The sequence below is a fragment of the Perca fluviatilis genome, chromosome 20, assembly GCF_010015445.1.
Source record: "Perca fluviatilis chromosome 20, GENO_Pfluv_1.0, whole genome shotgun sequence".
Classification (NCBI taxonomy): domain Eukaryota; kingdom Metazoa; phylum Chordata; class Actinopteri; order Perciformes; family Percidae; genus Perca; species Perca fluviatilis.
Window position 1 is genome coordinate 18,435,132 of NC_053131.1, and position 24,020 is coordinate 18,459,151.

Consider the following 24,020-nt stretch of genomic DNA (forward strand, 5'->3'; position numbering starts at 1 on the left):
CAAGATGATTTAAGGTTCACACATCTGATTTGGAGATCTTAATTCATCCAGCAAACATTATTCGAAACATGAATTGCTGCAATAATTCTGCCTACTGACACCTCTAAAGATGCCTAATTTCTCCTCAGTACTTGGTGTGAAATGGAAAGAAATGCTTTATTTCTATCAATTGTACTCCTTATATTGATCATAATATGTCAGGAATCAATATCACCGTTCTTGGTATTCTACGGCATTTAATGTATTACTGTAAATAAGAGCTATAGTACCACAGACTGTATGACAGAGGTGTAAAACACTGAAGCTGAACTCATTGCTGATTTATAGCTTGTGTGTGAGTAATAATACAAAATTACTGCCTCTTCTAATTTTTACACCTAATAATTATGTTTTTGTATCTTTCCCACTATAATTGTCTTTTCATAAACACCTGAGTGGGTGCTTTTATGTCTGTAGCTCGCTGCTTATACATGTACCCTATTTGCATTCAGTCAAGATTAGTTGCTTATCCTTGCTCTGTGACCTCCAGCGTAAACATTAATTGTGTGATACTTTTAAGACCGATCAGGTATGGGCTCTTCAAAACATGGTGCAGAATGCACAAATGATTTATTTACTCAAACCAAGGTTGCTCAGTGTGTATTCTGTGTGTAATCTCTTGCTGTATATATACAAATAGACCATTGGCAGGGGGTGGGATGAAGGCTGATTTACTGTATAAAATCATGACGTGATGCCATGCTGCCACAGGAAGAATGACTGACCTAGGACTTTGAATATTGAGCGTTGTTTGTATGTACGCACATATACGTCCGAGTGCGTCCATTTATATGCATGTTCGGCTGTAGCTTAACAAGGTCATCAATTGAAACTTATATTATGATTATTTATTTTTTTAAGAGACAAAAGTCTTTTGATTCGGCATCCAATGATTCAGATTTTGCTTCTTACACAGGAACCTGTAATATATTTAGTTTTAGTTGTGTGTGTATGGTTGGATGCCATTTTCCCTTATAAATTCTCAGTAATATAATTCTATTTTCCTGTGTGTGTCTTCTCTGCATTTTCTAAATCACAGACTGTGATATGAAATAAGCTCCAAGATTACCCTGAAACCTTGAGTCTAGACCCATGTCAAATCATTGGCATAACTAGACCCAAACAAATCTCTTGTCATTTGGCTGTGCTGCTCTGCCTGTAGCACAGACCCGCAGTTCACTTTCTAATTAGTTCACTTTATGGCCCTGCATTCAGACAATGTCCTGTGATGTCCTTTTTTTCCCCATCCTCTGTAAGCCTCTAGATAATTTCCAGGCCGTGCATCCAATAATATTTGGTCGAGCATACATACAGGCTGGCATAGTGAGGTGAGTCAGTCAGTCAATCTTTCATTAGGCTTGAGGTGAACAGGGTCGCACGCCACTCCTTCACAGCCCAAGACAAGCAGCACATCTGCTATGGGGTTGATGCTTGGAATGATAATGCCGCCTTCTCCTTCTATTTCAGTCTTTCTTACCTTCCTTCTCTCTCTCTCCCCCTTGCTTTCTATCTGTCTGTCTCTTCCTCTGTCTATCTATCTCCTCCTGTCATCAGGAGGCTAACGTAGAATAGGGCAGCAGCATTGTGTGGAAGGTGATTATGTGTCATCTGCAGACTCAGACTTGACCTTTTCCATGTTATCCCTCAGATTGAAACCAACACTCGTAGACTCGGCTCCTCTCATGCCGCTGTTCGTGTTACTTTTTAGTTGTTTGCTTTAATGTTTTATACATTTACTTTAGAGAAGGGACTTTTGACCACATGCCTGCAGTAATTGCCCTGTTCCAGTTTGGGGTTTTCTCTGTGTGTATCTATGTGCACAATTTTACAGGTGTGTGAGACTATAAATGGTAATAATGGTGGGCCAATTGGTTTGAACATAAAGGGACATCAGGAAAAATGTCCAGCTCAGGCTATAACTTATTTTAATCAGCTAATCATATACTGTTCAAATATTCAGCAACACCAGCAACTGATTTTTTTAAAGATCAGACCTCCTTGTTTAATGGATTTACTTTTTGTGTAAAATCAGCAAACCAACATTTACAAGACAATAGTGAAGACGGAGTCATTTTGAACTGGAGTTGTTAGCATAATTCAGTTTGTTCAATTTTATCTGCAGAGTCCATTGTTATGTGTGCCGCTCCACCATCCAAAGCAAATGAGACCAACTTGTGTGCAATTTACTCTGTTGTCACGTAGAGATGGCCAACATACCTCTCTCTCTCTCTCTCTCTCTCTCTCTCTCTCTCTCTCTCTCTGCAAGCTATGCTGTCGCAGCAGTTGCTGTCAGTTTGAGCGGTGCCTGCCCCCAAATATAATAGGGTTTTCTTGACTGCCTCCCCAGGGATTGACTGGCTGTGAAGAATTCACCATGGCTCATTTGGAGCTGTGCAGGGACAGGCTTCATAAAACTAGCTCCTCCATGTCTCCAGGCAGTACTGTGGCATTCCAAAGAAGGTGTTAGTTTCACCAACAATGCTTTCAAGGAAAGACAGCATTAAGGTTTACCATGTTGTCCAATGTCTCAGGCTCTGTCTGCATCGCACGTCACAAGTCTCGAGAAGACTGTGGCGTGTTGATGGAGGTGCGGTTTCAAAGACTGTATGCCATGTAAATGAGGTGTCTATTAAAAGCACTGTAGATCTCAAGCATTGGTACATCACTGTCATTGTTATACTGCTTTTCACAACTGCCACGAAAACATTGATTCATTGCAGGGGTCAATTAAATGATAGGCTGACATTTTTTTCAAAGTCAATTTTAAACCAATACTCAAATGCCCATTTATACTGAAAGAGTAATTGGTTGCTGTAATTATTTTTCCTGTCCATAGTGGTCATTAAGACTGTGTAAGTGATGAAGGACAAAATCCACAGTCCTCATTCTGTGTAAAAGTGCAGTCTTAAAAGGATACTTTGCTGATTTTAATCCAGCTCTGTGTCATCTTTGTGTGTGCAGTGTGTTTAGATTAACGGTGTATGGCTTCCCTCCGTGGTGGCATTGCACCGAGCTCAGAGCAGTAGAGGTCTTCCACGATCTGGCAGATCTCAGCGGACCTCCATGACACTTTTCGGGTCATCCGGTTGATCTCTGCAGACCTCTGCTGCTCTGCTCAGCTGGGAGTTCTGTGCGCTGCGGCCAAGAAGGGAAGGCACACACAGTTCATCTGCACATACTTCCCACACTGCCATGACATAGAGCTGGTTTAAATCAGCAAAATATCTCTTTAAGTTCAGCTGAAGTTAATATGAGGCTCTAGCAGTCTGACAAATGAAGTGTATCTTTTTAAAGTTACGGCCTTTTTAGCACCAAAAATCAACATTAATCAATGTTATCTTGACATTGCTACCTTGTTGAGCTGCTGAAGAGGAAATTTGGTATTTATACTAACCATATGTAAGAGTGCTGAAGCGTCATATTAGCTTCAGCTGAACTCAAACAGAATGAGTACTGAGGATTTTGTCCCACATCACTTACATTAAAAATCGCCTTAAGGACATTTTTCTTTTTGGCCAGTATGTACAGGAGGAACAACTAGAGCGACCAAAATCTGTTTCTATGTACATATGGGCATGTGACTATTTCTTTAAGTCATTCCCCTAGTAAATACAAAATATAAAAAAAATTTCACTTATTCCCTTATGTTGCTGGTTTTGTATTGTTTATTATCGCTGCTTTAATGCTGTTCAATTGTTTTGTTGCTGTCTGTTATTTTTGTGTTCCTTTAATTGTAAAGTGCACCGAGACCATGTTTAATTGTGATTTTACACTTTAAATAATATTTGATTCATTCATTCATATACAGTGAATACAGTATATTTGTATTGGATTCATCAGCCTTCCACATACCTAGTGTCTCACCTGGTGCGATATTCATCAATGGCCCACTTTCACGAATTCAAACCCACATGTTCAGGCACACAATATGAACCACATACACACTCATTCACACACACACTCCTTAACCACAGGCCAGTATCTGTGGTATTTGGGGTTCTTGTTGCTAGACAGCTGCATGACTTGGCCTCTTCACAGCGGTCGACTGAGCTCCGAGGAGCTTGACAAAGAGGCTTAAAAGTCCTCCCTAAGTCTCCAGCCCCTAGGTCGTCTGCATACCCCGAGCCCAGCTCTGGAAAAGGCCTGAATGCAAGTTTAGCAGCTATGGTTACACCCCGGCAGACCCCTGCCGCCGCTCTTGCTTGCATTACCATTTTTTCTCTAGGTTGCTTCAGTCTTATAGCCCAGCAACAGGTTCCTCTGGTGCTCTTCTCTTATTTCATAACATGATGAAAGAACTGACAGATGTACTGCTGCTACTCGCTTTTCTCCTGCGTGTATGTGTGGGTGTGTATGAGCATGTACATCTGTATTTCTTTCTGAGTCTCTACCAGGCCGCATGCAGACAGTGGCGCAGTCATGTTCTTTGACAGAGATGTGGATCTGCATTCTCTTTTTTTGTTTGTTTAGTTTTCCTTTGCCGGAGTTTTCTTTGGTGTCAGGGAAGAACACCTTGCTGCGAGGTGAGTTTCTTGGCCAGGTATCTGGTGTACTGCAAGTGCCTGCCCTGTATCACAGCTTCTGTGAAGAGACTGGAGGGTCTATTATGGATATGGACAATAAATCATCACCCATATCCACCCTGGCTGAGGGCACAGCCACAGGAGGGTAGATGAGGGTAAAGGGACTGGTGTGCGTGCAGACATGTAGACCCACACCATAAACGCACCACATATAAAAGCGGGAGGACAAATGCAGAGGCAATGAGAAACTACTGCAGGCATTTCAGTTAATGAGGGAGGTATGTGTATATGTGCATATGCGGTGTGTGTACATGTGTTCTATAGTGGACCAGTGTGTACCTGTGGGTGAGTGTGTGCGTGTGTGGGAGGCGGTATTCAATGTCGGCAGCTGGAAGTACTCAAGCTGAGAGAGAGAGAGAGAGAGAGAGAGAGAGAGAGAGAGAGAGAGAGAGAGAGAAAGAGAGACGCCTGCACAAGAAAGAGAGGCTAAGAGAGGTACCAGCACAGGCTCCCTCTTTACAGGGGCTGAGCTCTTGCAGTGTGAAAGCCCCTATAGAAAGAAAGCAGGGTCATCTCAACAGCGCAGCGGCCTCACACACAAACACACACGCTGGAGCAGAACAACACCAGGGCCAGTGTGAGTGCACACACACACACACACACGCTGGAGCAGAACAACACCAAGGCCAGTGTGAGTGCAGTGAGTGCACAGCAGTCCTCCTCAGGAAGCGGGCCTTGTTTAGACTTACAGCTATGTGCAAAGAATAATAAGACCAGGACAATGTTGGTACAGACATGCAACACTCCCCTGTTAGCCTTTTATGTCTGCAGAATCTCCCTCTTCACTCGGACAGATACTCTTTGTGCGATATTGTTGATAAAAGAGGATTAGACATACCTATGTTATGGTCAGTGCCGAGGCTCCCACCCGGCAATGCCAAAACAGTCAGATGAAAGATCTTGTGGTTTTTGAAACTCACTGCAGGTATTTTGCCATGCTCCTTCTGGAAGTTATTCAAGTCCACATCATTTCTTCCTCCCTCTTTTAAAAACTAGCTGTCTTCCTTTTTTTTCCCTTTTCCTTTTTTTCTGGAGAAAGGTAATGAAGGGGAACAGAGTTTCTCGGCTTAGGAGTGCCAAGGCTGTGATTTTCACTGTGAAGTGTTAAAAGTTACAGTGCACAGCTGAACTTGTATATTCAAGCATTTGGCAGAGTTACAGCTCCCCAGCTAAGCCACATGTTTCAAAGTTTCAAACTTAACAGCAAAATGAACAGGTGTCTCAGACAAGGTTTCTGGTCTTGGAAATATCTGTTTGTGTATGTACTTTTGAGTGTGTGGGTATGTACTGATCCCCTCTTCTTTCTGTCACATTAAAACAGGTCAGTCAGGGCCCCCTTTTTTCTTTCTTTTTTTACACAGATCTTTACTGTTATGGACACCTCCAGTTTTGTGGGGGAGAAATACAGTCCTGTACTTTTTGCTTCTCCTTGACAGAAACATCAGTGAATCAACCTAGCGATTTCAGTGGGTCATTCCGAAAGATTCTGTTACCTTTCAACAAGCAGAGCGGGCCCCCAGGCTGAGGCCAGGGAGAGGCCGGGGAAATATAGGGAGACAGAGAGAAAAGAGAGCTGAAAGAAACACAGAAACCAAAGAAGAGATGGATAGTTTTTGATCAAGTTTGAAAAAAACAAGGCTGGAGCGTGACTCAAAAAGCTATAAGAAGAGAGAATCATAATGTGGCGGGAAAGATCTTGAGACTGTGTGAGGGTGTGAGAGTACTCAACTCAGTGGAAATCCTTGAGTTCATACCATGTTCCAATCAAAGTCCATTGACCTGGCAGGCCTGTGACAAATTATCCCAGCAGCTCTACATATGACTCAATCAGCATGGCGGATAGCTTTCTGATGAGCAATAGGTCTCCTCGTATATCAGCCAAATCACCCCCTGATGACTGCATCAACACGCAGCCTACACTTCTCTAAGTGGAAGGTGAGGGGGAGATCTTGAAATCAGCTCTTACAAACGTTACCTGTTGTCTAAAGAGCACCTTCAGACCCGTGATGCACTTCATTCTTTTGTCACGTCTCCACAATAGGTAGAGACTAACGTGCACAATGTTCAAGTCCTAAACTTGACGATGTGACATCTTTCAAGAGGAATAATGCACCCTCGAAGTGATTACCAGGAACAGTCAGTGCTCGTGTTTCATCTGAACGAGAACATGTATACATTACAGAAGAACATTAAGCTGTAGAAAGAATTATCATATGCAAAAAAAGAATAATAGAAAACAATTCACATCCTCCTCTATAAGAACAGCGATCACATTCTGGCTGGTAAGACACCGTGGCTGTGAGGTTTAGTTTGAACCTCTGTTAGCTGTCCATTACATAATGTCTAGATTGAATGGATATTGGATGCCCCCACATCAAGCAGAGTCCCATCTGCAGCTGCAGGGTAGGTATACACCAATCACACACAAGAGACAAGGCAGAGGACACCTGATATGCTGCTGAAGCCAAGTGGATGGATTTACTCTCTAGAAGCCAAGAGAGATACTGTAGCAGAAGCTGTGAGCCATGAATAGTGAACATCTAAAGGCACACCTCTCCTCTTGTAATTGAAAGTGCACTCACTAGCAGAGCAGCAAGAATGCATAGAGTGTATATATATCTTGCTTGCTTGAGAGATTCTCTCAGTAGGGTGCCTAGGGGGTGTTTCATTTTAAGTTGCTATCTGTCACATGGGCAAACTAATCAGAGAGACAGATGAAAGGTGGGGGCCAAAGGAGGGGTCAGCTACTCAGTGAAGGCTTCCTCTGATGGCTGGGTGACCTCTCACCCCTGCTAGAAGATCCTGGGGAAGGGATAAGCCACGTGTGATGACTCAACCCAAACTGCACATTGGGTCTGCATGTTTGAAACTTTATTTATACAAATAATCTTTTTGTTTGCTTCAAATACTGTTGAATTTGTGCCCTTAAAAGCAATTACATGTTTGACATATTGAACCTTTAGCGCAGGGGAAGATAAAACCATTTGGTTTAGTGTAAAAATCTGTAGCTAGACATTTCTGTTTCCCTATAGGCTTGTTTGGTATGATGACTTTTCCATCTGCCTTCAAAGCTGGGATGTAGTCATCCATTTATTATATTTATAATTGGACATGTTGCATAAACCAGATTCCTGTGCTCAATGGAGCCTTTCATTGCACACTAATCAGACCAGACGCCACCAGACAACAGCTATATTTACTTGTATCATGTTAGAACAAGCCTCACTTGAAACAAACTATTCTTACATTTCAGATTAGATGTCTGCGTATGGCAGCAAACAACAACAGCCTGGGTCAGGAAGTTCAGCTCCATGATCAGTTTACTGTCACAGAAACAGTCTCCACATTGCTGGTCAAATGAACCACCTTGTTTATACAGCTACAGCTCTGAGGCAGAGGAGTTGTAAAAAGTTAAAAGACCCCCCACACACACACACACACACACACACTGAACCAAAAGCGATTTTCACTGCCTTTCTTCTCTGCGTGGAAGCAGTATGAACTTAATGCTCAGCGGAGAGGACATTAGACTGTTTATGGTTTATTAATTGTTTCTGAGGGAGTGGCAGTCCAAGCGTGACCTGCTGTTAACTACCATATAAAACATCCACATGTTCACAACATCTGGGGGCTTCTAAGTAAACAATACAGTGAAATATACTTTCAACATATAACAGTGTTTTGGCTCAAGCAGAAGGCACGTCTGCCTCTGCAGCTGCTTGGCCTTTTTAACTCCCTTAGTCGTGTCGGCACATGTCCACTGTCGAGGAGCAGTGCCAAAAAACGACCACTGTGTTCAATTATATTTCAGTAATTGTGTATGATACACATTAATCAAATCTAATAATCAGTTTTCAACGGCATATGGTTAGCAGGGCTGCGCTGTCAAGTGGAGAATATCTGCGAAATACCTCGGTGTGAGTGTTCTGAACTTAAAAAATACATTAAGTTAAAATGTCATAATCAAGTTCATAATTACCATAAATATAATTTCAATGCCAGCTGAGGCTTACAGATGACAACCAGCATAGTAAATAGTTGGTTGAGATGTATGTGTGGCATAAAACACAGAGGAGGAATTACAATCTGATGTCATTAAAGTTTGGCAGAGTATCACATTATTTACATGATGTAACCTTCCTCTGCCAGGACATGTCACTCAGGACTCCATCTGCTGTGAGTGCAGTGCACAGCATTGCTGTGTGTGTGTGTGTGTGTGTGTGTGTGTGTGTGTGTGTGTGTGTGTGTGTTAGAGAGTGTGGACACCAAGGTACCACAGCAGGCCTCTAATATGTGACCTAAGTGATGGCCTAAAGCTGTCAGCTCTTTCCTGTGGGAAGAAAAGGACAGCTAAACAACTGATTATCTGTTCCAGTCACCAACAAACACTACTGACAATACCTCGCTGCCAAGAGAAATTGACCCAAGTGTGACAGGAGTAACGTGTGTGTGTGTAGTGCACTTTCGTGAGATATGAGAGGAGGGCTGCGATGCTGTACATCCTATTCTTTTCACGTTGTCTCCCTCTCTCACTTTTGTTTGGATCTACAGTAAAGCAGAGCGAGGTTTGTTAACAATAGATTAAGGCAGTTTGTACAGGTTGTATGAATTTAACCCCCCTTAACATTTCCATTAAACTGATTTATAATTCAAAGGATGGAGCCCGTTTTTTTGCAAATGAGAACAATTTGAGTCCAGAGGCATTTATGAATTGATTGAGACTTCATCTGTCGGAGCATTGATGTTTTCCTCATTCTTTTTTCTTTCGTATTATTCTTTCATCCCGCTCATTTTTTTTAGATTCTCAGTATTAAGTGAGTCCATGAATGGGCTTCTTCATTGAGAACACCTGTGCAGCAGTTAAAATAAGCAGACCTATCTAATACTTCTACCATCCTTTGTCTATCTTTGAGCTCCAATATAATCAAACAGGAAGGCACACGTTTCCAGTCTTTGACCCATATGGACTGGACCACCAATATCCATGCACACTGCTTTTTCCCCCCCCATCTTCTCGCTGTCTCCTACTTACTCATTCTGTCTTTCTCTCTCATTCACTTTGTCTTTGTGAGTTATGTGTGTGTGCTCACTTAAAAAAAAAAAGGTAACAAAGTTTGCTAGAGCTTTGAGCTTTCCCTTGATCTGAATACAAAGCTCCAAGGTTCATGTTGGTTCACGTTTGGTTTCCACTGCAGCTCAAAGAGCTAATTGTGTTCTGCAACATCACAGTGTGACACGACGACTGACTAATGCATTAGCCATCGTCGTGTTTGATAGAGACACAAACACACACGCAGAATGCCCAGCGCTGCTCATATAACACACCTCACCCCCTTGTGATGTAGCTATGGGAGCCTTGTCGTGATGGCTGCTCACTTGTTATGATGGTGGTCGGTGTCACGGCTGGTTCACATGTTGTTTTGATCCCTGCTGTCAGAGCCCAGTGAGCTCACGCAGACACAGCTGGCTTGGGTGGAGCCGCTAGGGGTACATAAGGAGTTGAAGGACATGGATCCTTGCCAACGCATTTCATACATAGCGCATATCTTACAAGTGCAGCTGAGAATTAGAGATGGGGGACCCTCGCCCCTCACTGCCCACCCTACCATCTGCCCGCCTGGGGCTGGGGGCTCTGTGGCTTAGCTTCCATATTACCAGGCATGACAGCCCTGCCCTCAATCAACCCCTTACCTTCTACTTCTAGTTCTACCTTTTCTTTTCTCTTCCCCCTCGCAATTTTGATGACAGGAGTGTGTTAGTGTGAAACTTGCCTCTACTTAATGTCAGTGTAAATGAGAGATTACTGGCCTTTAACATCAGTAAAGACGGGGGACATTATTTTCCTCTCGCCGTCTAATTTGGTTCTTGCTCGGAGGGGACTGCAAGGCCAGCAAAGGTTACGCCTCTGCGACGGTGTGCGTGTGTGTGTGTAGATGTTGCCGAATGCAAGTCAGTGTGTGGCTGAGTGTCTCAGTGGAGGTTATAGGTCTCCGAGTGGATATAATTAGAAACTTCCGTGCAGCTTTTAGAAAAATAGTCCGCTTCCCCTTGCTTGTTTTCCTTACACCATTTATCTCTCTTCTCTGGTGACACGATCCGGGAGTTAACCGCTATGTCCATCTTTGCATCTCAACTTGCCCCCGGTTTTCTCTGCTGGTGTAAATCTCACATCCTGTTCCCCATCAGCCAAATAAAACAGCAGGACTGGATAAAACACATGGAGGGGAATCCCTAGAATCAGTGTACCTGAAGAGAGCAGAGCTGGTTAGAGGAGAGAAATGTTTAGATGACTGATACAGGACACATGAAGTAGATTACTGTCCAGTGGTTTTCTAGTAGTCTATTTATTACTTAAACTTACATATTTCATCAAAGAAAGTCAAACAGTATAAAACAAATCATGGGACATAATTTGGCCCCACGTTTTGCTTAAATTAGACATTATCTCAGGTCATGTGTCTGAATTTGAGTAGTAGTTAGGGAGAGCAGTGTATTCTGTATACCAATACTCCAATCTCCAAGATGTGAAGACACTGTACATCAGGTCACTCCTGCCAACATGAAAGCACCTATACATTTAGAAATGACAGTTATTAGTAGAAAGCTGTTGGCAGATAACTAAAAGAGAATTCTCTGGTGCCTTTCATCCTCCTACTGTCTGCTTTAACTAATGGGAGGTTACTAAGGATAGGCTGAGTGACTCATACACCTTCTCTTGGCTGCCACTGGCCTGCTTCTTCTCCTATAGCTGTCATAGAGGGCTTAAGGGGCCAGTGTACTTAGTCAGTGCTGCTTGTCGGATGGTCGACAAGCTTCGGAAACCCCCTCTCCCCAGAGCTTTCGGACCTTGGATTAGGAGGGTCTGTGTCCGACCATTTCCTTTTTCCGAATCTGACATTCAAACCCACTTCACACCGTGATTGGTCCGGCGGTGTGGAGGTGGGAAAGGAGCCAGGGATTGAACTTCTCTCTCACTGCTTCTCTCTATCTAGCTCTCTTTTTTTCATCCTAGCACAACTATTTCTGTCACTTTTAATGTTAAAAAATGAAGTGCAAGATTGAATTCCAGGAGAGACTGTCTGAAAATATTATTCCTGTATCTAAATGATATCACACATGACAGTTGGCTCTTCACCCCGCCTGCAGGTGCGGCCATTTGGATCACATATAAACACTGATTTTGCTACGCAATCAAACAAGCAAAGTGCATCTTTTCTAGTATAACCCGGCCCTTAGCGCACACACACACACACACACACACACACACACACACACACACACACATACACACTTTCACACATTGGTTCGTATTGCTTGAGCCTCCAGTAATGGGCTGCAGTAGATAGAGAGCAAGAGTTAGCTCATGACTCCGGCTGGTTTTAAAGAACCCCACTGATCCATACACACAGGAGAAGGGATGTTTTCACTCCTTTCCCTAGCTTTGTATTGCACTTTAATACAGCTAATTAAACATTTTAATCAAGGATAGCACTGTATAGATCTCAATCCATGCTAAGGGGGTTTAGTGTTGACTATACCACTCTGATTATTCCTGCTCCACTAGAGCTGTCACTCACCCTCTGAATGATCCCCACCCCATCAACTCTTACTCCTGCCACTGTCGAGAGAGAGGACCAGTAAAAACAATGAATTTAAGTCATCCCCGACTTATAATTAATCTCTTGTCATCTTCTATTGACTCCTCCACTCTTTGATTAAATAATTACCTAAGTGCCATAAGCCTCCGTGATTGAGTCATAATCCTGAATAAGCTGAAACCAACTATGGTCACCTCCTTGGCTACGATTAGCTCATCATTTGCTTGGCTGCCAGAGCCAATCTGTTATGCTCTAGATCTGGGACATCAGTTTTGGGTTGTGATGTTAATGAAGCCTGGTAACAGGCTCTCATTTGGCTTCTGGTACAGTTAAACTCACAGAGTGTGTGCAGGTACAGACACATATGCCCATGAATGCAAATGCATTCACACGCATGTCTGCACATTTTGACAAGTGCAGTTTCTCACATTATACTACTGCTCAAACGCACCCACAACAAACCACACACTCTTTCCTTCACACATGCACTCGCAAACACATGCATGTCTACCCACCTGCCCACCCAGCACTCCCACAACTCACACATAAACAGCCTGGCATCTGTCACAGGGGGGTCACACATACACGTACACACACATGTGCATATGCGCAAACACACCCAGACACACAAACACAGTCCTGTTGTCTGCAGTGAGCGTACCCTTCTGACCCTTTGACAGGTACACGGAGGATCTCAAAGTAAGAAGAGAAGCCTCAGAGCAGCTCTACAAGTCAGAGTTGTGCCCTCTCCATAGGTAGCTGTCGAACTCCTCAGGGCTCCAGGGGACGGCAGTTCCTCTCCCAGGAAGCTATAACTCTCCTCTCAGGAAGTGAGGTGTGTCTGGAGTGTTATCTACATCTGTCTGGGTGAGGAGCAGGAGGACAAGAGGTCAGACAAGAATGGGACCACTTATATCATGTTTTATGTATGACGTGTGGCATGTTTGAATATTTACATGTGTCTGAAGGTGATGCAAATATTGAGGGGAAAAAAGAGGGAGGAAGTTGTGAGAACTGTGCTTTCTTTGTCAACAAATACTTTTTGTAAACAGTTGAGCATGATGCAATTCCAGTGTTGAAGCGGTAACACCCACAGTGCATATCATCTATTGATCAGAGCTCCACCTGCATATATTAATGTTTTCAAAATCAGTGATCAAGTCCCTACAGATGACTCAAATATGTTCTGAAAACTGTTTTCTTACTCTGTCAAACTTGATAAACAGATTTTCAGAAATATTTTTACATTTTGTTGCTTAGCATTTTTCCATCTTATCATATCCTTTCAACAACAGCTGTGACCTTCAAATGTGAAAACTGATTTCAACACTTTCCTTCTTTCCTATTCCTGATGGTTTCCTAAATTCCCTCTGGTCCTAGGTATGTTGAACGACCCCTGAAATAACACATTTGAAGAATATGAATGATCAGCCCTCACAAAGCGAGTTGAAAGCTTTGGGGGTGATCCTTGTGAACTCTTAGAACACTCCCAGGCATATCATTAAAAGGTAGTTTCTAATTTCTGTGAGAGTAAATTAGCGCCTCGGCTTCATTGTTAAATCATGGCTGGTGGCACGTAGCCTGGGGAGATGGATTGAATGGATCAGAGAGGGTTGGACAGTCACTGGATAATTTTGACAATGGGGTTTGGGGGTATCATCCATCACTCAGGAGCTTACATGAAAGTTTTGACAGGTAGAGGTCATGGCAATGTGGCAGGAGCCAACAGAGATGGATGCCTTTAATTTGGGTAATGAAGAGTTAACCATCTTGGGAGAGCAAGAGGAGCGTTAAATGGGAGAGCCATCCGCCATTAAAAGAAAGTCTTATTTAATTCCTCCAACCCTAATGAAAGACATCGGAACACAATCCTTGATTGACAATGAGGCCCGGCTGTAATTCCCTGCAGACAGTTCACTTAAGTTCTCTCCCTTGTTAATCTCAAATATAATGAATTGCAAAACTAAGGTTAAATGTGGCAGCGTGAATTCATTATCACTAATACATTAGACCATAAGATGATTTACAGTGCGGTCTCTCTCTTATATTCATTAACAGTGAATAGCTTTGATTTAGCCGAGATTACGCTGGCCTGTTCGTCCTCACCATCAATCTCACTAGCTTGGTCATTGTCCTCCTTTAAATCTGACCTCTTCACTCGAGAATGGCGCAAAGAATGAAAATATGTAGGAGCAGACAACCTGGTGAAAAAAAAATTATTCTGCTTTTTAATGCGAGTACAAGACCCCTCTTTATCGCTTCCCCGGAAATTATATTCATCCGGAGCTGTCATTCAACTTCATCCTTGACCCTGGTCTTATTGTTGAAGGCTTAATGGCAGTGCTTTCGCCAAGATAACAGTTAATGCTCCACTGTCTACCAGCAAAGGCCTGGAAGACTATCTCGCACTAAAACACCAGGGACCCTATCTGCATACAGAGCTGATATAGCTATATGGACATTCAAAATGCATGTACATGTTCCCCTATCATTCATTAACCAAAAGAAAGGTATCTGAAATGCATGTTTCTTTTCGAGGTATATTTCTAATACGTCAGCCACAGTGTATATTGACCATGGTATAACAGTGTGGGCACTCTGTGGCTTGGGCAACACTCCCTGTCTATTCATATTGATGCTTGGAGGAATGTCATACATACATCAGCCTATTAAGGTTATACACCCGCTAGCAACATGGCGTATATGCCCAATTTGTCTCACTGAAGATTGCATATTTGCATTGACTTCCTGTATCACCATTTAAATCCTTTCGGTATATGTGCATGCTGTCTTATTGGTGCGAGTGTGTATGTGTGCATGCTACCATGTGCTCAAACTCACATGACTGCCATGCATGAATGTGACAAATTGTAACAGTGCACTAACTAGAGGCTGCAGCAGCTACGATGAGTGACAGGAAGGTTATGGGTGCCTAATGACAGGGTTTTAAAGCTATAGCTACTGCTAATTGGGGTGATGTATCCACCCCGTGTCCCCCCAAGACATGTCTCGCTACCAGGGATTAGCCATGATTAAGGTACTGGTCTTCCTAGTGCTTTAAGACCTTTCACAGTATTTATCCGCAATGGTCAGATTACTCCAGTGATGGACAGATAGAGATCGCAGGGGTTGTGATATATCTGGACAGTTAGTTTGAAGGGTATTATAGCCACCTTAGTGTGGCTTTGGAAGTTACATCTACCACCAGGCGTGATATGAGATGGTGCACTATAGGCTGCAGACAGAGAGCCGATGTAATATTTATGCAATCAGCTTGTTACATAAAAGTAGTTCAAAAATAATGCCTCAGGATATTTTTCACATTTCTTGTTAAAAGAAAAAGGGAGGCAGTTGTTACACAAAACACATTTACAGCGTGTAAAAATCATTATGTTCAACAATTTAGTCTAGCATCACACTAAGTACACTATAGTGGTTCTCCCCAATTAACAAGACGCTAATTATGTGTTGCTTCCTCTACAGGTTTATCTGGAACACAATGCTTTATGAGCTGCCCTTTTCTTCTTCAAATACTTTTATGATAGAACTGTAATATTTCTTTTATACTCTCTATGACAATGGTTCGACTGATTTTAGGAGGATTAAGAAGCAAGTTTCCACCTAAAAGTCCCCAACCAGAATTCACAGCACTGATTCACTAGAAACATACAGTGAACTATATAAAGGAATAAAAATGAAGCATGGATAAATATTGAATGTAGATTGTTATGAGTACTTTTTACCAGGAAAACTGCGGGCCCCAACTGTTTGCTTCTTAGGCCATTACAGTATTAAACACTGCAATGGTCACAGTTTAACACATTTACAAGGAAAACACATTCCCTTTTGAATTATTTCTGTTAGTCAGGGTTTGAAATGATCACAACTGCTGAGCCTTATTCTCTTTTCCTTGTTAGCCCGTTTCAGAGGAACCTCTCATGTGTTTTCATTTGTGAAGACGGCTGTGAATTTAAAGGGAGCAGGAAACTCTACCTTGTTAAAATGACTTGTCATGAATGCTTGACAGACACTTGTAATGAGATTAGTGTTGGGACGTATCAAAGAGAAAATGTTGGAAATAAGAGAAGAGCTAATCCGCTCACACTTTTACGACTAAATTCCTTCTTTCTGTGGCTTCTCGAAACTTTGCTTTCCTGTTCATTATCTCAATTACGTTGCAGCAGTCATCTTGTAATCCTGAGCTCTTCTATTCACACTGAAACTCGGTTTGAAAAGACCCCACGAATAATAAATGGGAGGTTTTTGTGTTGACATATCAGATATTTATTAATATCTTTAATGCAGGTATAAAGACTGTTCAATTTTTTTTCAAAGAGGTGGATTAATTCCATACATTAACATAATCAGTAAAGGAAATAATACACACATATTTATCTAATCAGTGTCTAATCAGGGTACTATATCCAACCAAGGGTGAGAGGTTGTGACACATACAACAAAATCTAACATTTCAAGGGATTTTAATCCAGCTCTGTGTCATCTTTGTGTGGGCAGTGTATGCAGATCAACGGTGTTTGGCTTTCCTCCATGGCGTGAGTGCATGGAGCTGGGAGCAGCCAGGGTCTGCCGAGATCCAGCAGGTTTCAACTGACCTCTGTGACACGTTTGCCGTCATCCATCGGATCTCGGCAGATCTCCGCTGCTCTACTCACCTGGAAGCTCCGTGCACTGCGGCCACGGAGGGAGGCCACACACCTTTTCATCTACACACACTGCCATGACACAGAGCTGGATTTAAATCAGCAAAATATCTCTTTAACTTGAAGTGCTGGATGTATTTACAATAATCCAGAACTTCCAAAATCCAGACATTTAAAGACACCTAAGAGACCAAAGTCTGAGAAAAGCATCAAGCTTTGCCACACCTGAGTTACTCTGTGACTCTGATTTGACACACTCATTACCAAACCTTCTATTATTGATTTCTAGATAGTTGTTAAACACTCTCCCATGCACACAGCTTAGCCTTTCCATATCCCTAAGTCTCCTCCAATGACCTTTACTGTTAAGATAGAGATAGCTCTCAGCGCACACAGAGGGTTGTGGAGGATTTGCAAAAGAGGACATTTATGAAAATCTTTCTTGAAGCCTGTCTAAGAAATCCTTAAGAGACATGAAGGAAAGGGCAGTGAGTCAGTGTATGGAGAGGACATACTGAGGCTCTGATATGGATGGGATGCTGGGGAAAATACCAGTCTATATGTGCATATGTAATGCAAAGTAAAAAGGAATTCACCAGACTCTATTGAAAGTTTTTGCCTTTTCTGAGGCGCCTTGGTCTCTCCAGACATACACTCAGAACATAAATACATTTGAGGGAAACTTTACTTGTGATTCAGCCGGCATATAAAGGTTGATATTGAAATGACCTTTTCTATAGACTTGTGGTGGTATTTAAAGGAGTTCAAGTCTACATACAAGACAATGCTTTTTCTAATAATTCTCATTTTTATGTCAAAATGAATGTGATGAATAAGGATGAAAAATAGGCCAAATGCTATTCTGTCTGAGTTGAGAATGGTATTATCACTAGATTTGGCCCCACAACTGGAAAAAAAAAGTGTTTTCATTCTGGCCCGCATGATTATGATTATGTTTACAAAGTTGCACAGTGTTTACTTGCCATGTTTTATCGTTGTGCAGGTCCTTCACATCTTTTTATTTTTAGACTTACTAGTTTTTGACTTAATGAAGCTGTGGAGGGTACACCTAATCCCGCTTTAGTTTTAGGTGGTTATTTGTCACTATATGTGGTTTGAGGGATTGATTTTCTCCCTCCCACTACAATGATGAAACCCCTCCTCGGGGATCCTCTGGGAATTCATCTTGTGCTGATAACTTTGAGCTATCTTATCTGGTCACTGTTCAAACAAGACTGAATGCTCAGATTTGCTTTAGGTGTTTGTCTCTGCATGGATTCATTTCTTCTTGTTTTGGTTTTCAAGGTTAAAGACTGATTGATGTGGCTGATTTTCGCAATGCTGTTTTTGTCCAGCCATGTTGGAGCTTGTGACTAAATCTCTTTCATTCGTCTGTTGAAAAAGTAATACACAAGGGATGATTGAACAAGCAAGCCATGGTATTCTTGCATTCATTTGTATAAAATTTTTGTATAAACTTTTTGTGTTAGGTTTAGTTTCAACAAATCTAATCAAATTAAAGGATAAAACCTTAGGAAACTGCCTTTGGAAATGCATGTATGTGGTTGTTTTGGAACATAAAAAAAGATCAGATGGAAATGGCATTAAAATTTGTGTGATCATGCAATGTAAGGAAGCCATCAAGAGAAAAAAATAAAACTAACAATCCCTAACTAGTCTGTGTTACCCTCCCTACTAATTAAAAAAAAGTGTAAGGACCTAACACAATGCTGCCTGAGATTTGTCCACGGGGCATGGATTCTCAATTTGTCATGCTGCTTTGAACTATCACTATTCGACTGGTGGTGCAAAGATCATAAACCAGTAAAACTTCAGAGCACAGGATGCAACTGAGGGTGTCTAAAGGGCCAGTTACACTAGAAAAGAAGTGGTTTGCAGGACGTGTTGTCCAACCAAGAAGGAAATCAAAAGTGTTTAAACCTGATCCGAACAGCCACATAGAAATGGGGGGATTTATAATTTAAATACAGGGATTAAAGGCACACATTTTCAGATTAAGAGAGATGTTCATAGTGTTGCACTTGGTTGTTTACATTAAAGTGACAGAAATGGTTGTCAAGAAAGAAAAAAAGAGCCAGATTGTTGGTTTCGGAAAGTTAAAGAAATGGCCAGACCCCTGCCCCCTAATTCAATGTCTGAAAGGTGTAGGGGTAGAGGGTTTCAGAAGCTATTTGACCCTCCGAAAAGCAGTTCTGATGGAGTGTTCTTGCCCCTTAAGCACAGCAGAGGCCCCTCACTGGTCTCTACACAGAGTGGCCTGTAGTCAACACTATCTTATCTCTTTAGGGGGCAAGTCTGGGCTGGTCTGCAGGGAAGCAGAGCCTCATGGCTTCAGTGGGAACCGTTCCATACTTCTTAGAAATCTGCTGAGTGAAACATGATAAACAGGTCTATTTCTCTAAGATTGATAGTGTTTTGGCTTTATGTTTGACTACAGCAACTACATTTTATTGATGAACTATGTTCCCACTCCACCACCAAAATGCCAGCAACTGTAAACAATGTCCTTCATTATTTTATTTAAATGGTGATGATGTGTAGTTTTCATCTAGCTTGTATTCATGGTACTGATAACTGTTATGTTGGATTTTACACACGTTATGTTTTATAACCTAACAAATGAAACTTTCCCTGGTTCCTTACATAGTCTCCACCAGTGTGTGTGAGAGCAAGACCTGACCTGCAGCCATACAATCCATCAGCATTAGTCTTACACAGTCTCCAGACTAAACACACTCTCATTACAGTGGCTGTGAGCGCCTTGAGGGCTCTTCCTCCACACAAGTTTATTAACACAAGCAACAATGTACAATACAAAACTAGTTACACTGGACTCTTACAGTAAACACAGCTTCAGTGCTGCTGGTATATAATTAAAGGATTTAAATATCCAGAGCTTATGGGGAATGACATGGCAATATGATTACTGTAGAACATACTGTACTGTGTAAGCCGGAGGTGCTCCAGGATGATGTCATCTCCTTCAGGCCATTGCGGATTCCCGTGGCTTTGTGGGATGGCGTCTGCACAGTGAACAGGCAGAAAAAGAGAGGAGAGGAAAGACAGGAACTGAGACAAGAAACTCTTCACGCTTACAGAATTCACACAGTTGTGACCTGTATATGGGCTGGTTATGTGTAACCAGCTAATAAAAAGTCTCATTTTCATATGTCACATTCCTAAATCCAATAGTTGCCTTAGTGACAAGGTTTAAGTTACAAATTGACTTGCTTCCTACACCCACGCTGATCCTCGTGTCTCACATTGGCTACGCTCAAAGTTTATAGTCTCCCTCGGGGTTGAATGCATGCTGGAGGGGTGGGGTGAGTGTTTATTGGAGAGGTTCTTGAATTTGGTTATATCATTAGTGGTAGAAGAAGTGTTCAGAAAAAGAAGTATTATCAGCTCAATGTACTTAAAGTATGAAAAGTTAAAGTACAATTTTAATTGGGTTATTTTTACTGATGGATAAACGTGTAAGCAACATTGAATGTTGTAGCTGCTCAAAGTTTAGATAATTGTAAGAAGAATACCTAGTATACTGCTTGGTAGTTTAATCTGTAGAAGTACATCAGATTTTCAAAACAGATCATATGTTTTGAATGTAAAAGCAGTATATGCACAGTAACTATAAGCAACGTATAAATATAGTAGCATAAAATGGACAAGTACCTCAAGTGTACAGTACTTGAGTAAACTCACTATTTAGTTATTTTCCACCGAGAAATACAGTAATGAAACTTATTTAGAAACAAAACGTTCTTGCTAAATTGAATGTGCAAGATGCAACAAAATTTGATACAATGCATGAATGGACTAAACTCACAATAGCGTTTGTAAGTAGAGGGCTGTTCCAACTTGCAAGTACAAGTGTGTACACACAGGGTACCGGCAGCTTCGGCCTCTGATTGCATTTGTCTGCCTGTGTGACAAACATTCCAGGACAGTCCTCAAGCATCAGCTGTTTACATTCGCGACAAGATACTCCAGTCTCAAGTATCCGCTAAGCATTAGACCTTGAGAGACAGAGGCCACATCAAGGAGGTCAACAAACAACCTGACACCCTGGAGATACATTTGCATTGAATTGAGAATGTAAAGCAGCAAGGGGGCATAAAATGGCCCTCGGAGGCACCAAACACTTAAGTGGCAAAACAACAACCTCGTAACTGTTGTGAGATCCTCCTCATTGTCAAAGCTCTTCTTATCTCGAAAGAGAGAGAGGAAAACAGTATGATCTCTGAGGAATGAGACCGAAGCGGCAAGCGAAACAAATTCTGAGCCAGCTGACATAGCTCATTTTAGTATCACCTCACAAGTTAAGACAATGAAATGAGTTGCAGTAACTGGCAAAAAAATGTACAAACTATAAATCTTCAGATTCATAAGCTGATATTAGGTTTCACCTCCAGCCACAGTTTGGATAGAACCTACTTCGAGTCTGTGTTGAAAGAGACAAGGGTGGCTTTAACTTGTAGTACTTGCAAACTGCTGGAACTTGTTACACACATTCAGTGCATAGCACTAGATTACCATTAAGTGACTCCACTATATGGGCTAGAAAAACACCAATTCACTGCGTGGCAATAAACATAGTAACCTGAGTACACAGGGTACTCAAGAATGTGTCTGTCAAGTGAAAAGTTGATTTGCGTTTTATGTGCTACCAAAACACCCCCTCCCGTTTACCCATTGTGAAGCCATCAGATAGGGGCTTCCAGAAGTCCACACCTGTCTCAGGACTATGCAGAGGAGATGGATCCATGCATTTTGAGCATCAGATAGCCTCTAGCCAGGGTAAGTATTGATCTAACGCTTCACTGGCCCTTTGTGAGAACACCAGCTGCTTTGGGGGGCTTTTAGATAAGCAATGCAAAGGGAATTGTTTCTCCTGAAACCCTCTTTCAGTGTCTGTACATGAAAACTATCGCTTAATTCAACACTCCATCGCTCTGGAATAAAATGTCCTGTCCCTTGGCACGAAAAGCAGCAAATAAGCATTAAAACATCTGCCTTCGGGGTATTGGAAAGTGCATGGTATTGGAAATCACACAGTGATAATGTAGCTCTGTGGATTTTTTACTGTTTAATCATATGTAATCTCCAGAGTGAAAATGAAATGAAAACACAACATGTTTCAGTATCCTGCAACTCTCTCTCTCACTCTGATCACAGTCACTGAATGAGGCAGTTGGGGGTGGTGTGGGAGGTTGAGGGGGTATATTACTGCTGCATCTGTGTGAGGCAGACATGGTGATGAGACCCTCCCTAAGATGACTCATAGGCTGTATGGGCTGACACCAGCACCTCATTCACAGCCAATAATGAGCCATGCTAATGAGCAGCACAGCCACCCTGCATGCTCATCATTAAGCGGTCTTGTGATTCATGTCCAGCATAAAACCATCATATAAAGAGATAAGGCTGGCTGAAGCGGACAAGGGTGAGATATGCATAGACAAGAGACAAATCACAAAAAAGGTTCAAGCAAAATACTACAGGTAACACTATCAATATTTAAGAAATTATTTTATTAAGGAATAAGTACCCCTTTGGCAAATCAGAAGAATAGTGTTATTCAGCTATATTCTACCATAGTGGAATATCAGACCTACATGGACAATGTCCTAATATAAAATTCCACACAGATATGCAGTCAATAAGTGCTTGTAAATTATTCAAATATGTGATACCATGCTATCAGTTTATTTGAAATAACCTCCTCTGACTACACACGTCTGCACTGATCAGAAGATCAAATACCACTCAAATGAATCCATCAGGAGAAAAAAAACGTCTGACAGTAAAACATGCATGTGCATGCGCCAACCTCCTGAGACTGCTGTTCCGACACATATATCTGATAAGGCTTAATCAGCACAGGGTGGTCATGATAAAGCATTTCAGCCCTATCTCTGTCTGAGAGAGAGACACACAGGCTGAGCCTCCCTGCTCCAAGGGTGGAAAGGCAAGAGTCCCTCTATCCTTCAGTGTTTCTCTCCCTCAAACTGCCTCAGTCTCCTTAGCCTTGTCTTCTTTCCCCCAGTGTGCCTCTTTTTCTCATTCGTTCTCCCTGCCATTCTAGCCGCTCCTCTCTGTATCAGTAGAGACACTTCTTAAGCCCCAGCTGGGGGAAATACGGTGGCTTGGTGGGGGGAGGGTTTCAAAAGGGTAAGTGATTGCCCTCTAGGGGACGAAGCAGAGAGAAAAAAGCAGGACGCCTTATCGCCCCAGCCTCCAATAGCACTGCTGGCTACCACCCAGAGCTGGGGGGGAGAAGGGGCGGAGGGGGTGCAGGAGACGCCAGCTAGATGCTATACACTGCCTCTTGACACAGCAAACTCAGCAGGGAGCCTTCCATCCATGCCTGGCTGTATGGGCTCAACTTAAAGGCTGCACAGCCAAATGTTGCCATCTGAATGCGTGTTATTGCTTCCATGCTTTTATACTACATGAAGGTTAATCCAAATGTATAAGAAATCAAAGCATGTGTTTCTACTTATGATTTTCTTTATAGGGAACTGTTATGACAATTATCTAACTGATTTGTGTGTGTGCATGAAGTATTTCCTTGGAGCAAAATTCTTGTCTTTAAGGGTCTATGGGATGCTGCAGATGTGTTTGGGTTGCTCACAAACTACAAACAAGGTCTATAAAGCAGAATGTACTACTGACCTATTTCCTTCATTCAAATGCAGACATGGAAACAAACAAAAAAGAAACCATGCCAAAAAAAAAAAAACTTAGCTCCTCAGAGATATCTCTGAAATGCACGAGGTTATACTAAAATGTATACTGATAGCATCAAGTATTGCTCTAAAGCGATTATCAGCTGCTAAAATGCATCCTTCTACAGCAGACAGGCAGTCAGCGACGCATCCACACGCCTGGCTGAAACAGTGTCCAAGCGCCACCTTCAGTATCCAACCTGAGGGAGGGAAAAGAAAGAAAGAAAAAAAAAAGCAAATCATCACATAGCTTACATCTTTTCCTTTGCGAAGAGTTGCTGTCTGTCTGGAAAATAGCATCTCCTCTTACGTGTTTTTCTTCATTTACTTTTAAAATAAGGGGATAGACCTATAGTCTTATGTGCGTGATGTGCGTCTCAGGAGCGCATG